At 34.7% G+C, this 16,966-nt stretch overlaps 1 long non-coding RNA gene across 3 annotated transcripts; it reads left to right on the forward strand.

Moving 5' to 3' along the window:
• Nucleotides 1-11,125: 11,125 nt before the first annotated feature.
• On the forward strand, nucleotides 11,126-14,153 carry LOC107489317 (uncharacterized). 3 transcript variants are annotated; one of them, XR_008006618.1, is made up of 5 exons: nucleotides 11,126-11,703; nucleotides 11,835-12,061; nucleotides 12,254-12,354; nucleotides 12,873-12,950; nucleotides 13,912-14,153. It is a non-coding gene; the product is annotated as an uncharacterized LOC107489317 (long non-coding RNA). The 3 variants fall into 3 exon arrangements; XR_008006619.1 differs by lacking the exon at nucleotides 13,912-14,153 and adding an exon at nucleotides 13,045-13,110; XR_002374781.2 differs by lacking the exons at nucleotides 11,126-11,703; nucleotides 11,835-12,061; nucleotides 12,254-12,354; nucleotides 12,873-12,950 and adding exons at nucleotides 13,208-13,280; nucleotides 13,376-13,519 and having other exon boundaries at nucleotides 13,912-14,132.
• The last annotated feature ends 2,813 nt before the right edge of the window (nucleotides 14,154-16,966 follow it).

The following is a 16,966-nucleotide window of genomic DNA, read 5'->3' on the forward strand; positions in this document are numbered from 1 at the left end:
TCATGCAAGTTTGTAAAAATATTTAATAACTCAATTCAACTTTGGATTAGACTTGCTAGTCCTTAGCCCTTGTGCATATATGCTTCTTGGGAATTGATTTGTTTTGACCAAGCAATTGCATTCATTTAGATAGTTGCATATAGGTAGATTGCATCGCGCATTTAGTTAGTTCCCATTGAATAAATGCCATACCCTCACTTCATTCTTGGTTTAAGCATGAGGACATGATTGGTTTAAGTGTGGGGAGGTTGATAAACCCCATTTGTAGGGTTTATCTTGTATTGATTTTAGGGGATTTTATCACCTTTTACCCACATTTATTCAATGAAATAGCATGGTTTTGTATATTCTCCTTTAATTGTGCTTAAGAGTGAAAACATACTTTTTAGGACTTAAAATAGCTAAATGTAATTCTCCTTGATTCCATTAGATACCTTGATATGTTTGTTAAGTGATTTAAGGTTTAGGAGGCAAAGATTGGATCAAGGGAATGAAGAAAGAAAGCATGAAAAGTTGGAGAACTCATGAAGAAATGAAAGAACCGGAAAGCTGTCAAGCTGACCTCTTCGCACTTAAACGACCATAACTTGAGCTACAGAGGTCCAAATGATGTGGTTCCAGTTTGGTTGGAAAGCTAACATCCGGGGCTTCGAAACGATATAAGATTTACTATAGTTGAACCGCGCATGGTGATGCGTACATGCATAGTACATGCACGCACCGTTGCTGCCACCTGGTTCACTTAAAGCAAAACGTGGCCAGCGAATTCTATAGCCTTGTGGGCCCAATCCAACTCATTTCTGATGCTATTTAACCCAAGGAGTGAAGAGGGAAATAGATGTTAGTTACCATTAGTTTAGTTTAGCTTAGTTTAGTAGTTAGAGTTAGTTTCTAGAGAGAGAAGCTCTCACTTCTCTCTAGGGTTAGGATTAGATTTAGTTCTTAGATCTAGATTTTAATTCATCTTCTTCTACTTCTATCTTCTCAATTCCTTGTAGTTACATTCATTCTTCTTCCATTCCTTTGTTGTAATCTCTTTTATGTTGTTCTTGTCTTTTTGTTGTAGATTTACTTTTGTTTCTTCTCTCTTCTTTCCATTCTATTCAAGGTAATTCATAATAATTGTGTTTCTTTTGGTTGTTGTTGTTAATTCCTTTTAATAATTGTCGTTAGATTTTATCCCTGTTATCAATTTACTATGCTTTTCTTATATGCCTTCCAAGTGTTTGATAAAATGCTTGGTTGGATTTTAGTGTAGATTTTGTTCCTCTTGGCTTTGGTTGAGTGATTAGTGACTCTTGAGTTATCTAATTCCTTTGTTGATTGATAATTAGAAGTTGCTATATTATCTCGTTGTAAGTATAGTTAGAAGTTATCTAATTCCTTTGTTCAATCACTTTCTTGGCATGTATCTATATTCTATAATCGGACATATAGATTAAAACAAAGTAAAGAACAACTATAACCTCTAAACCATCAATCTTTAGTTCTTCAAAATGGCACCGTTGCCGGGGAATTGCAAACGTGTGCCTTATTATTGGTTATTGTAAATATTTTTCAAAAAAAATATTTTTCTTTTACTTGTTTATTTGTTTTCTCTCTTCCCTCTTATTTCTTATATCTATTATGAATTCTCACCCCTCTCCCTTTGTGTTTGGTTCTAATTTTGTTGCAAGGAATGGAAGCTATAACAGGACTATGCATCAAGGTCTAAGCAATCAAAGATGGATGGAGCCACAAGGATCCGATCAACCCTTTAGGCAACAACATCATCCTAGATATCATGGACAAAGACCATTTTACAATGCATGCCCAACTGATAGATTTGGTGGACCGCCTTGTAACTACCAACAAGTCCCACCCTGTGCTCAGAGACCATCCTCTCGACATAACTTCGAACCACCACACTCACAAGCTTCTTTTCACCATTCACTACCACATGGTCCTTATCCACCCCAATGCCAATCCAATCACTCCCAAGAACCACCACTCCCCTATACACCATGTCCATATCCATCAAGCCCAGAATCACAGGTTCGCCTCGAAGAATCAGTAAAACAATTTAATGCAACCCTTCATCAACTGGAGCAAGCAATTAATCAATTATCTTCCAGACGTTCAGACACTCAACAGACCCCCATGGCTTCATGTGGGGAATCCAATGAAGAACGCAGCACGAAAAAGACACAAGAAACTCCAGTGGACAGCATAGAGTATAACTTCATACTAGAACAAATAGAGGAAGCTGTCATTGTAGAAGAAGAAGAGTTGGTTGAAGATTTAGGAGATGCCAAACCGCCACCTGAATCCAGGGTTGTGGAGAATTCCGTCAAAGATGTTACAATTGATGCTAAGGAGGATTTTGCACCGCCTCCAATACAAATATCTTATGAAGAACTGAACGGAATAACCCAAGATGCAGGTTTCCTTGATGATGATGATCACGAGTCCTGTTCTCTTAGTGACGAACTTGCATCCACAAGTGAATTCTTTGAGACAGAAAAATCTTCCCCGAGTGAATATGAAGATGATGCTGAGGTAGATTTTTCTCAACCTCCAATATATGACTTGAGCGATGATGAGGGAGAAATTGAAGACTCTGATCAAGATATGGTTGAAGTGGAAGAAATTTGCAATGAAGTGGAGAAATTCACAGAAGAGCACAAGGGAGTAAAACTTACAGATCCACTGGAACCACCTATCCCGAGGCCACTACCACCCAATACAAGCTTCAAGTGGATACAATCCTTAACCCTTAGCTTTATTTTTCGACTTGAATATGGTTTGCTTGAAACATATGGCCAACTTAGAGCTCTTTGCGGCTTTAAGAGTAAGAGGGAAATGGCTCGCACTCAGAGCTGGTATACAAGGTTCAATAAGGTTCCACACTTCAGCTCGAAGTGCACGGATTGGTATCATGTTCAATCGAATGGATCTCGAAAAACGTTTGGTCATCTTGGTGAGAATCTAATTTCCAAACCGCCCGGATGAAAAAGTATAGATCAAAACGAAAGTGGATTTGGAACCAAAGTTTGGGATCCTGGAAAATATTCTGATATTCATCACCCCGGGAGCCTGAAAATCTATTTAAAGCTGCTCAGAAGCTTCACATGCCTCGTTTGGGACCTCGGAGGCTATTGGCATTCCAAGCATTAGTGGAGATTTTTGGATGAATTTAAACATAAGCCGCCATAACAGGAAGCTCCTCCAATGTCCAACTTAAGGACTTTAACTAAAAAAGCTAGGTGGGAGACAACCCACCATGGTATGATCGTTCCTGTTTCCATTTTATTTCATTTTTGTTTATTTTATATTGTTTATTTCTGTTGAACCTGGATGCTATTTTTAACATTTGCATTTAGCACTGCATATTGCATAATTACATACCTGCATAAAAAAAAGAGAGAGAGAAAAAGGGCGTGCGACGCGACCGCATCGATCATGCGATCGCGTTAGTTGCGACAAAACACCTTCCACGCGTCCGCGTCATCCACGCGGTCGCGTGACATGGAAATCGGCGTAAAGATCCAACGCCCAGAAAGTTGGGCTGGAATCGTGTGGCCATTGTGCGTTTTGCACAAAATGCCCACGCGATCGCATTCTCCATGCGATCGCGTCACTTGCACAACAGCAATCCCACGCGACAGCGTGAGCGACGCGACCGCGTCGCATGGATTACATAAAATCCCAAAAGGAGGCAGAGAGTTGCGCTGAAACGACGCTGGATTCATGCGTTTAGCACAATTTCCAGCGACGCGATCACATGCCCCGGGCGATTGCGTCATTCACTCTTATAGCTATTCCATGCGATCCCGCCACTCACGCGATCGTGTCAACCCCATTTCACTCTAGCCACGCGACTGCGTGCCCCACGCGATTGCGTGGATTCAAATTTATAACACCCTCAGTCACGCGAACCTTACCATTCTCCCCCCAAACCCCTCTCCTCCCTCTCTTTTTCTCCAATCACACCACCACCACCCAGCCACCATCACCGAACGACCGCTACCCCGCCGACCACTCAGACCACCACCACAGAGACTCCAGCTACCCAGCCTCCCAGTGATGACACCCCTCACACCCTGCTTGAGTGAGCATCGAGGACGATACTATTATTTAAGTGTGGGGAGATTGCCATCTCTGGCATATCTTTATTTTGGTGAACCACTACAAACTCTCTCTTATTTTGTTCATTTTTTGTATTTTTGTATATTTTTCTCTTTTTGCTTTTTATTGTACTTTTTGCATTTTGCACTTTGAGCTATATGTATACTATTTTGGATATTTTAGCTTGATTTGCACATTAGTTTACAAGTTATATTTTAAGTGGATTAATTAGTATAGTTAACCCTTTTTAGTATATGATAGTTGACTTGATTGAAAATAAAAAGGAAGTAAGCTAGAGACCTTAACAGAATCAATCCACACACCTTGTATATATAGCATTACATGCTAGTTAGTTAACAACATTTCATCAAGGAGAAACACTAGAACTTTAAAGCCACCTTAAGTTTTACATTGAGATTAATGGGAATTTTTAACTAAACCTGCATGACATATATGAATGATATATGATTTTTGCGTTAGAGAACACGCAGCCTGTGAGTTTTGAGCTTCATTGTATGGTTACATTTAAGCCATAATATTTTATTCCTGTGTGTTTTGCCCTTCTTATTTATTCTGGTGTTCTTTACTTTGTTTTAATCTATATGTCCGATTATAGAATATAGATACATGCCAAGAAAGTGATTGAGGCCATTATTTGATTTTAACTCACTTATCCCAAATAAAGCCTACCTTTTACATCACCCTTGTTAGCCCACTTGAGCCTTTTAATCCCTTCTGTTTTATAACCACATTACTAGCCTTAAGCAGAAAAAAACAAAATAAAAATCTCAAGTTGAATCCTTGGTTAGCTTAAGATAGATTTTGTTTAATATTTAAGTATAGGGAATTTTATGGGAACATGGAATGATAGAAAGTAGGAAATTAAATTAAACAAGTCATGTGAAAATAATTTGGGAAACATGCTTATGTGAAGTCAAAATAAATTAATTACCATGTGTAAAAAAAATATTTTTTTTAGTATTTGAAAAAAAGGGGATACAAAAAGAATTCCCCAAATGCAAAAAGCGATGCGCATGGTATAAGAACAAAATATGAGCATGTTTTACAAAAAGTGAAAAAAATATGGGATAATAGGTAAAGAGGCTTAGCTTTACAAAGTATGTATGTTAGGTGAGATCTTAGACTAATCAAGGGTTCACTTAATTAGCTCACTTAACCTTATACATATACCCTTACCTTTACCTTGGTCCCATTACAACCTTAATTAAAGACCTCATGATTTTTATATGTTTGTATTCTATAATTGTTGATTGATTAGATAAAGAACAAAGCTATAGAAAGTAAGGATAAAAAGAGGAATAGAGTGATTAACCCAATAAACAATGAGTGACTAGAGAGTAAACACAAAAATCCAGTGAGGGTTCACTAACTCATTAACATATATCTCTGCTTAAATTATTAATTGTCTTGCAAGTTTATAAAATATTTTTCTCTCCCATCTCAATTGTAAAAGCGCTTTATCATTATCTAAGGTTTGGATATATATATATATATATATACTCCTTGAGAATGTGAATTAACTTAACTATATGTAAGCTTTATATACAAGTGAATAACAAATTAGAATTGCATGATGCATCATTCATTTAGTTAGTTGCATTTAGATTAGATCTCATTGCATGACATTCCACCACTTTAACTTTACTTTTTACCTAGGATTTAGCATGAGGACATGCTATTGTTTAAGTGTGGGGAGGTTGATAAACCCATATTTTATGATATATTCTGTACTTAATTTGAGTGATTTATTCAATCCTTCACCCACTTATTCATGTAAATTGCATGGTTTTACTTTCCCTTCCTTATTATGTGATATTTGTGAAAAACATGTTTCCTATGCTTTAAAATTAATTATTTTAATTACCTTTTATTATCATTCGATGCCGTGATTGGTGTGTTGAGTTGTTCTAGATCTTCTAAGGCATCCAGGAATGGCTTAAAGGATGGAAAGGAAACATACAAAAATGGAAGGAAAGCATAAAATGGAGTTTGTGAAGAAACTGGCAGCGACGCGACCGCATGGACGACGCGGCCGCATGCCAAGCGCGAAGAAGCAGCGACGCGGCCGCATGACTGACGCGACCGCACGACAAGGAAAACTCCAATTGACGCGACCGCGTGACCCACGCGGATGCGTGACAGAGGCCACGCACCAGAAATTGCAGAAAATGCTCATAGCGAATTCTGAAGCCCTTTTTGGCCCAAATCTATGTCCAGAAGGCATAGACCAGAGGTTATGAAGTGAGGGAATGCATCCATTCAGGAGAGTCTCCAATTTTAGTCACTTTTCCATGATTTAGATTTAGCTATGGAGAGAGGTTCTCTCCTCCTCTCTCTCTTAGGATTAGGATTTAGGATTTCTCTTAGGTTTTAGGAGTGACTCTCAATCCCAAGTTCAATGTTCTTTTACTTTATATTTATCTCTTATTTTCAGATACTTTAATTCTTATATTAGTTATGTTGCCTATTTGGCTAATGCTACATTCATGTTATGATTTTCTTTGAATTAATATTATTTGAGATATTTCAGTTATTATTGCTTTCTTTTATTTACATGATTATTGCTTCCCATCTGAAGGAATTTTTATTCCAGTAGATTTACTTTTCCCCTTTTGGTCTAGGTTAAGAAATCAGTAACTCAGGAGTTATCCAATTCAACACAATTGACAATTGTTATCTTTGCTAATTGAATTGAACTTCAATAATCCCAATCTTTTTTTTTTTTAGAAAATAAATAGGATTCGAAGATCAAACTAATTAATCCCTTGACCTTCCCTTGCCTTAGTAAGGGTTAACAAAATGGAATTTAGATTCAATTTTCATTATCATTGATAAGGATAACTAAGACTGGACTTCCAATTTCTCATACCTTGCCAAAAGTTTATCGATTTACAATCTTCATAACCAATAATAAGAACATACCTCCCTGCAATTCCTTGAGAAGACGACCCGAGGTTTAAATACTTCGGTTATCAATTTATTTAGGAGTTTGTTACTTGTCACAACCAAAATGTTTGTAAGAAAGGTTGATTGCTTGGTTTACTAACTATACTTATAACGAGAGCTGACTATAACCTCTTAACCATCAATCTTAAGTTCTCCAGTCACAGCAAACCATAAATAAGGCTATGGTCACGGTTTTAAGGAGGGGTGACCATAGAGGCTGTGGTTACAGTTTAAGTGGGGGTGACCATAGAGGCTATGGTCACGGTTTTAGGTGGCGTGACCATAGAAGCTATGGTCACGGCCAAAACCATGACCATAGATAAGGCTATGGTGACAGTTTTAGGGAGGGGTGACCATAGAGGCTATGGTCACGGCAAAAAACATGACCATAGATAAGGCTATGGTCACGATTTTAAGTGGGATGACCATAGATTAGGCTATGATCACAGTTTTTACGCGTGACCATAGATTAACCTATGGTCACGGTAAAAAAACGTGGCCTAAAATGCCAGAATTTGAACACCAAAACTGTGACCATAGAAACTGTGACCATAGGTCTATGGCCACGGCAGAATAGGCTAGGGTGAAAAAACCGTGACCATTGGTCAAAAACTATGACCATAGACCTATGGTCACCCTTTTCACTAGCTATGGTCACGATTTTTCACGGTGACCATAGACCTTTTTTTGTAGTGTAGAGAAGGAAATGGTGATAATGATGATGATCATAATGATGATAATGAAGGTGGAAGAGGAGGAAGAAGAAGAACATAAACCAGAATGTAAATGCGCATATATAAACTTGATGATAATGAAGGAGAAGGAGATAAAGAGGTTAAAGAAGAGGAGAAAAAATCAAACGAAAAAAAATGTTGAAGAAGAAGAGGAAGAAGAGGTGGAGGGAAGAGGAAGAGGTGGTGGTAGAGAAGGAAATGGTGATGATGATGTTAATCATAATGATGATAATGAAAGTGGAGGAGGAGGAACAAAAAGAACATGAACCAGAATGTAAATGTATATAAATTTGATTTGATTGGATTTGGTTAAAAAAATTTTGGTTGTCTAGCATTTTTTATTAAAAAATAGATTTATTCTTAAAAAAAGTGCTAAAATTTTAATTTATTTTTAAAGTTTTTGCATCGTTTTAGTAATTTTAAAAATGATATCTTTTAATTTAGAGTCTTTTTATTAATTTATTATTATAATAAGTAGTTAAGTATTAATTAATCATATATTAAACACTCACCTGACCAGCTAAACTATTAATTTAACAAACGTATCATATATCAAGAACATTTAACTGATCATATTAATATTTAAAAAAGAAAACTCACAAGAAAACTATTTAAAATAAGTAATAAATAACAATTTTGAGTGTTATCAAACCACCAAATTAAACGAAAACTAAGCGTAAGATAACCAAAGGGGACTCCCAATCGACAATCTCATCTTTAGGGACGAAAAAACATGAACATAATTATATTCTAGGGCAATTAACTAAAATAAAACATTTGGATTTTAATATTACTAAAATGCAATTTTTGAAGTTTTGAGACAAAATTCTAATTTTTTAGAAGTATATGTAAATTGTAGGAGAGATACTACGGAGTATGAATGCATGTAAACGGTGGGTGGAGTTCTACAGTTTAGGTTGAAAACGCAAATGCATAGAAACTATGGTAGGGGTTCCACGATTTTTGTTGGAGTGTGCAATGAGCATAAATCGCAGTTTATGCTCTACTATAAATACGTGGAAGAGGTGCAGCGGATTATTCATTTCGAAACACTTCCAAGTTCTAGAGAGAGAAAGTGACGTTTTTAGAGAGAGGAGAAGGAGGAAAAGTGGAGTGATTCAGATTTTTCTTGGGCCAGGATCATAGGAGACGAACGCAGTCTTTACCGTCTGAACGGTGTTGCATATGCCATCAAACCAATAGTCAAACTCTGCCTCAGTCTTGGCGTATGCTGCATTCACTAGCAGCCTCCTTGCATCCTGACCCTTGAAACAGCTCGTGTATTCTCACCTCCGAAAAACTGCACCGACAATGAAACAAAACCTGCATGTCTTCGTCTGACCCTATCACAAATGTTTTATACTGCACTCCAATTGAAACAACCGCAATCGGAATCTTGTACAACAGCTTCTTCACCCACTTGGACCCACACAGCCCTGCCTTTTGCAAAATGCTCGTCTTTAGTTCTGATAGAATATTCGTGGAACGCACAAAAACACTGACCAATTCTTTGTCAGTGAACTTAACTCCATGCCTTTTGCTTTTTTTAAATTTTCCAAAACAGTGGACTAGGACCAAAAAACTCTCCTCACTCATTTTTGAGGAAGTGAAAATGACTCTCTACATCACACTACTTCTCTTGGGTGGATATTTATAGGCGAAATAGGTCTAGGCATAAACCGCTGACCCCCTACCACAGTTTATGCCTATTTGCACACTTCAACAGAAACCGTGGAACCCCTACCACGGTTTCTATGCATTTGCGTCTTCAACGTAAACTGTGGTATCCCTTCCACAGTTTACATGCATTCAGAATCCGTGGTACCCCTTCCACGGTTTGCATAGAATTCTGAAAAATTGCATTTTCGTATCAAAGATTCAAAAGTTGTATTTTGGTAATATTGAAACTCCAATGTTTTATTTTGGTAAATTGCCCTATATTCTAATGCACTCGGTGGCGGAGTTTTGTGTGAGCAATTGGGGCCATGATCCCCCAAAAATTTTGTAAAAATATTAGTAGTTCTACTTTAAAGAAAATAAAATTAATTTGTTTGCGTAAATTGATATACTTTCAACCTATGTATTTGAGTTTTATGTCTATCTTCACCATTCTTTTAAACTTTTTATCGTATCCTATTTGACAATAATAAATAGCATATCTTTAAATCAACAACAAGTGGCATATCTTTAAATCAACGTTACAAATTAAATATCATTATAGAATTAATACTAAATTATATTTGGCTTCTCATATATTTTCATGCATTATTTTATTTTTAGAATAATAAAAATTATAATATAATTAGTAGTAATATCAGTTATTAATAAAAGTTATTATTTTATTTTTAAATCAACTTTACAAATTTAATACCATTATAGTATAACACTGCTTACATTAATAAATTTTGATATTTTAATTTTATTAGAAATTTAAGACTTTGTTTTGTTGTATTATATTATTTGATTTGTAATAAAAGTAATAACAAAAATAATTAACCTTGAGACTTTTGAGAGATAAATATTATCAAAAGTAAATATATTAATAATAAATTTAAAAATAAAATAATTATATTTATAAATTTTATTTTAATATAAATAATATTATATAATTTTTTATTAAAATTTCTGGCCCTCTAAATTTTTTTTTAAAGCTCCGCCACTGAATGCACCATTTTAAAAGCGAAACCAAACATCTATAATATTAGCTCATTTTATCACGAGGTAGGTTGAGAGTAACACAAACTAACTTACTTATAATGAAACCAAAATTTAAAACTGATATAGGCCAATGAAAATAAAAGTGTTTTGAAATGAGATTATTTAGCAGAAATTACTTGATCAGAGAGTCACTACAAGATTTATATATATTTGTGGGTATTTTTTAGAGGGGTTTTTAAAAACCTCTGCAATTTATTTTATATGTGGCATTTTGATAAACTCCCACCAAATACCTAACAGTAAAATCAATTACCACATAATTAAAATTTTTTCAAAATCCAAGAAACACTCGAAGAGAAATAAGAGAAGGGTGAGAGCTCACCGAAACCCTAAGCTCACTGTAGCATCTCCACCGCCGTCTCCATCGCCGCCGTCACCGCCGTCGCGGCCGCTAAAGTTAATCTCCTTTCTGCTTCTGCTATAAAGCTACTGAGATTGAGCTAAGGCGCTTCCTTCATTAACGCGTTTTTAGATCTAATTGCAATGCCCAAGCTTCTGAGATCGAGAGAAACTGCTTCTTCGGTTAACTCTCCTTAGGCAATGATGCTCGTGTTCTCCATCGACATTCTATCCTTTCTGTACGCTCTTCTTTTCACTCATTCTCAATTTCTGGTTCTCCTTCTCTTTTTCCTTTTTATTCATTTTCTTTGTTTTTAATTCTCAGATTCTGCATGATTTGTTATGTGATATAGCATTCGATGAGTTTTATTATCTATTGATTGATAACATTGTTTCAAATTCTCAAGCACTCCAAGTGTTCGATGAATTGTTTATTCTCTTAATTGAAATCCTGATAAATTGATTTGCTAATTTTTGAATTTTGATTTCGCGACACTCTTTTACTTTGATACTAATGTATATATTTGAAATCCTGATAAATTGATTTTATTTAGAAACAGCTATGTTGCTTGAATCTTAGACTACAGTGAAAATCCATGTGAGCATTAATAACTTTACCTTAAATCCTCTTGTATTTGTGTTTATTGTTCTGTTCTCATCATTTAGCCTTTGAGGTGAAAAATAAAAGAAAGAAAGAAAGATAAGAAGAGATACTAAGTGTTTGAGACTCTACAGAGGCTAGATCCTTGAAGTACTGAAAAACTGGTTAGAGAAGAGCACTCAAGTTGTTGTCACTAATGACGAGCGTATATTAGGACTAGGAGATCTTGGTTGCCAGGTAAACATAGATACTGATTGTGGTTTCTTTCTTATTTAATTTGAAGTTTGTTGTTTGAATTTCCCATCATCAAGCCTTCTCTATCTAGTTTATTTTGATATATTAGTATTTGTATATATTTTATTTTGCAGGCTGTTGTTTTCACAGATATTAGTCTTGAGAAAGCTATTGAGTTCAATGATTTTTGCCACACTCATCAGCCTCCTATTGCTTGTATCAAAACTGAAGTTAGAGGTTTTTTGTAGAGGAAAAGCCAGTTCTGGACTCGGAACTTTGGCATGCATGTGCTGGTTCCCTTGTTTCTTTACCTGCAGTTGGGAGCCATGTGGTATACTTTCCATAAGGTCATAGTGAACAAGTATGTTGAAATATGATATTATTATCATTATTATTATTATTATAAAGTGATGATCATTTTTCTGGGCTTGAAGATTGTTTCTTGCCTCTTGTCTCTCTATTTTGTATTCTTGTTGCCTTAGCTTAGCATGATCTGATTTAATCCTCTTGGAAGCTCTAATTTAACTAGGCTGATTTTTTCTAATTTTTTCAGGCGAAATTTCTAATATGTTTCAACTTAAATATTTTTAAGTTGGTTGATATTTCTAAGTGTATTGAGGCACAGTTATCCAATTACAGATCCTGATGTGGAAGGTAATTAATTAAATTTGTCCACGTAAGTTAAATTCTTAACGAAAAATTATTAGGATTCTCAGTATACATTATAACTCTTACACTGATGTATTAATTGAATTACAAATTATTAACGAGTGTTATAATAAAATTACTTTAACCTATGTGGCATAAATTGATTGGAGTTATGTTACTCTTAGAGCACCTAATAACAACTCATTTTCTATAAAGATACGATTAATTCATCCATATTTATGTTAACACTTATCAATTTTGGATGTTCATATATATATATATATACAGGGGAAGCATTGATTGAATTTTTGAGGGCCCTCAATGATTCCAATAATTAAATTAAAGATTGGAATAGTTTTTTTGTGAGCCCCTGCTATCGTTGGTCTAATGTTGATTGTAGCAACAAACATGTTATATCTCTGTAGGTTCACAATCTGTATTTATATTCTTTCTTTTTTTTTGTGTTCCCTTTCTTTTTCTTATTTAGTTTTGATTTTTAACAATGCATTAGTTGCTTCTTGCAGGAACTTGGCATCAAAAGGGAATGACTTATCTGGACATATTCCAGATACAATTGCAAACCTTACTGGATTGGCAGAATTGTAAGAACACTATTCTTGATTACATGAAACTTATCCTTATATTGTATACACTATGGCGCTTCTATATATTTTATAAATGTTTTTTATTTCACAGGGATCTTTCATCTAATGGTCTTACTAGAACTATCCCAATGCCACTCTTTTCAATTCCAATATTTAAGTAAATCTCATTACAACTTCATATACAACTTGTTGAGTATTTTCTGACTTTCAATTAACGTCCCTCTAATCTTCATTTTTATTGTATTTTAATTTTCAATTTTTCGAACACACTTCTTTATTGCGGCTCTAGCTTGGATCAGCCTTGTGCTTCTAAACCTTCACTTCCTGGTTTGTTTGCATAAACTGCTATGTTTTGTCCACATAGCTTTAACTAATGTTTAAGAAAGAAGAAGATGTGCTTATATTTTTCCCTCTTATTGCAGGTTCAACCAACAAACCAAAATTTGTAAAGATTGTTGGTTTTTCAAGTTGTGGTTTATTTGCACTGATAATTCTTAGGGCTATCTTTGTATATAGATACAATCACTTGCACAGACATAAAACTGATGTCTTTTTTGATGTTTCAGGTAAGGAAAAAAAAGCATTCCCTTCAATGCAAGTTTCTTTTCTAATAGCACACATTAATAACAAGTAAACCACAAATTTATTTGCTAATAAAGTTTGAAATGCTGATAATTTCGTCCTGAAAGAATGAAACAAGCACATGATACTTGAAAGGCACCATTTTGTAAAATTTCACATATCCACATGATTAGAAATGAAATTTTCACATACTAAAATTTTGTTAACTAAATTGTCAGCCTATAATATGCCTCTGTTAATTATTAATTAAAATGCAAAAAAAAACATTTGTGCACATATATGTATATGAATGATTTTAGATACCTTCAAAGCATCATAAATGTGATGGCATCTAAAAAAATTATAACAGAAGTTAAGTACCTTGTGAAATTTGCAGGTGAAGATGAGAGCCAAATTTTCTTTTGGCAACTGAGAAGATTTTCATGGCGTGAACTGCAACACGCGACTAAAAATTTCAGCAAAAGCAATGTAATTGGCACAGGAAGATTTGGAAAAGTTTATAAAGGAGTACTCTCTTTTTTTAGTTCTCAGGTCAGTTTGGGCATCATGCCCAGTTTTTGCTTTAACACCCTTTTTTTTTTGGAATATATGTATTTTCATAATTTTTTCAGAAAGATCAAATTTTATATCAGATAGTCACTACACCAAATTAATCATATAGCTACACTTGATTTATGACCCTTATTTTAAGGGTCTCTATTCATTAATATAGTGACATTTATATATGTAATTTTTTAACTGTCACTAATCTAATCACTAATCACAATCTCACCCTTTTTTTTATCCTATTTTTTCAAAAAGCATATTCACACTTTCACCGTGAGAAAGAGAAGAGAAACTAACAACCATCACCGTGCTACAGTTCCCGTTTGCCATCGCGATTCAAGTTCGCCATTCGCCATTCACCGTCGCAGTTCGAGTTTGCCGTTCACCCTTCACCGTCGCGGTTCGAGTTCGCCATTCGTTGCTCACCGGCGCGGTTCGAGTTCGCCATTCGCCGTTCACCGACGCGGTTCGAGTTTGCTGTTCGCCGTTCACCATCGTGGTTCGAGTTCGCCATTATTCTTTGGTCCTGTTACTTGTGATTTTCAATTGTTCATTGATTCTTCATCTAAGAGATTATGCTTTATATCTTATTATATGGAGGATTGTTTTGTTGGAAGCTTTAAATTTTGTTTGTCTTAAAATTCATTTTGATTTTACTTGCACACAACCTGCTCGATGAAATGTTTCAACTAAACAGTTTGATCTCTCTCTGATATTATTTGACTATGGTTTCTGGCAAAATGTTGGCACTGATCTGAAAAGTGTGTTGTTGGTAGTTGTAATGAGGTGAAGATTTTCAAGTTCTGGTATTTAATATCTGTTTTTTGGTTTTTGACGCAATAATGGAAGCTCAGGTAGATAGATCTGTGAGCTGTGGGAGGAAAGGAAAGCGCTTGAATTGTGAAACTGAAAAGCATCGATCAAGATAGCGGGTTTATCTTGTTTCTTTTTATGTCCTTGGTTGAGAGCTTAACACCTGTCACGGAAGCCCACCCAACATTGTTCAAAGTAATGACACTCTCAAACCCCTCTTTTTTTTAATCATTTTATTTTCAGCATTTCATGGATAACACTTTTATTAATTAATGAACAGTGACAATCAATACTTTTTGCAAAGCAGCTAGCTACTACTAAGCCCTAACTAACAATTTGCATCATGTGTATGTGTTAGGGAGAAAGAAGAGAAAGCTACAAGTACAGGGAGAAGGAGAAGGTAAAAGGGAGGGGTGTGGCTGAGATCGAAGACGCTTAAAAACAAAGCAGAAAGAGTTAGATTGACGGTACACATTAGACAGAATAGATAACACTGTAGGGGCCGGGCCATATATCTTTTCACATGTAGGTTTAGTTTTGATGATATTGAAGATGTGCAAGTAATAATATCTCTGTTTCAAGGTTTCAAGCTCTCTCTTCGACAAGTAGTACTCCTCCACTGTAATAATATCCCCTTTTAGAGTGATTTTAATTTCATTTCTGATGTGTTTCGCAGGGGATTACAAGATTCTTACTCTAATTCCTCACTTCAATTAGGTATGTGTGCTTTATCCTTATGGAGTTATGGTAACGCTTCAATAATTTCTTTCTTTGCTTTTTTAAATAGAAAATGTTGATTTGTAAGATAAATCAGGCTCAAGTCCTATCTCTATGCATTTTATGTTAATTTTGCCAATCCAATCAGGAGCAGGAATTAGAATTATTCTGAATAAAAGATGAGGCAATTCATTTCATATGTTTCTCCATGATTCAAAAGCTTCAATTGCCGTTTAGCATGTATTTGAGCTTCAATTGATGTTCCTGCATATTTGCTACATTTGTGATGAATCTATGTGACTTAATTAACATTTTTAATTTGTTAAGAACTTAGTAAAACTAGTGAATAATGCCAAAGTTATGACCAAATTCAGGCATTGTGAGTTCCTAGTAAACCTCATTGTTTGCTTGAAATTATCAAATTTATAGCACTTGATTAAAAAGCTGAGAGAACTAATTATCTAACAAATGTTAAAAATCTTGACATTTTGACATGGATAGATTTAAGTTCCCTGTTTTGACATGTTAATTGCTGATTTTGATTTTAATTTTGATTTTAATCAGCCAAAAAATGCACAGAGTCTGCTAAACTTGAGAAAAACAAGCAGTGCCCTTTTAATAGAGTCTAGAAAGTCGTTTTGTGATTTTTCATGAGCTTGTGGTTCAGATTCATGTGATTGTGCAGAAGATGTTGCATTTATCAAGTATGTTTTGTCAATTTTATGATGAGTTGTAGATCCTCCTTCAATGCCTTTATAATGGAGCTTTGAAATGTTGTGCTGCAAACATGTCTTCATACTCTGCTCTTTTGTGACATTCCTATTACTGAGACAATTAATAATAGATAGTTGTTTCAACTGTAGTGCACTAGTAGTAGTCACATATATATGACATCTTGTGCAACTTCCATTGTAATAATGATATTATCATTTAAACTTTCTATGACAAAACAATTGTTAAAAGGTTAAAATTATAAGCATATTTTTATCCCACATCATATTGCAAGCAGTGCTTAACTATAATTAAAAACCTACTTACATTAATAACCGGATTTTGTTTTAACAAAAAATTAATTCCATGTTTACACTTAGTTTTGAATCAGATTGGATTAAAAAATTAATTTAAATAGATATGATGCAAATTAAATCGTTTGAATCAAACTGTATAAGATTAACACATAAAATAAATTTGATATAATGAAAAATAATTAAAACAAATTAGGCTGGTTTTACCTTTTAAACCGATTTATTATTTTTTTTTAGTTGTCAAATGACGTAAATTCAGTTGTCATGAAAAATAAAATAAATATATACATATTTTATTTATAGTGTAAATATTTTATTTGTGTGTTATCT

This window comes from Arachis duranensis, chromosome 1 (assembly GCF_000817695.3).
Source record: "Arachis duranensis cultivar V14167 chromosome 1, aradu.V14167.gnm2.J7QH, whole genome shotgun sequence".
Classification (NCBI taxonomy): Eukaryota; Viridiplantae; Streptophyta; class Magnoliopsida; order Fabales; family Fabaceae; genus Arachis; species Arachis duranensis.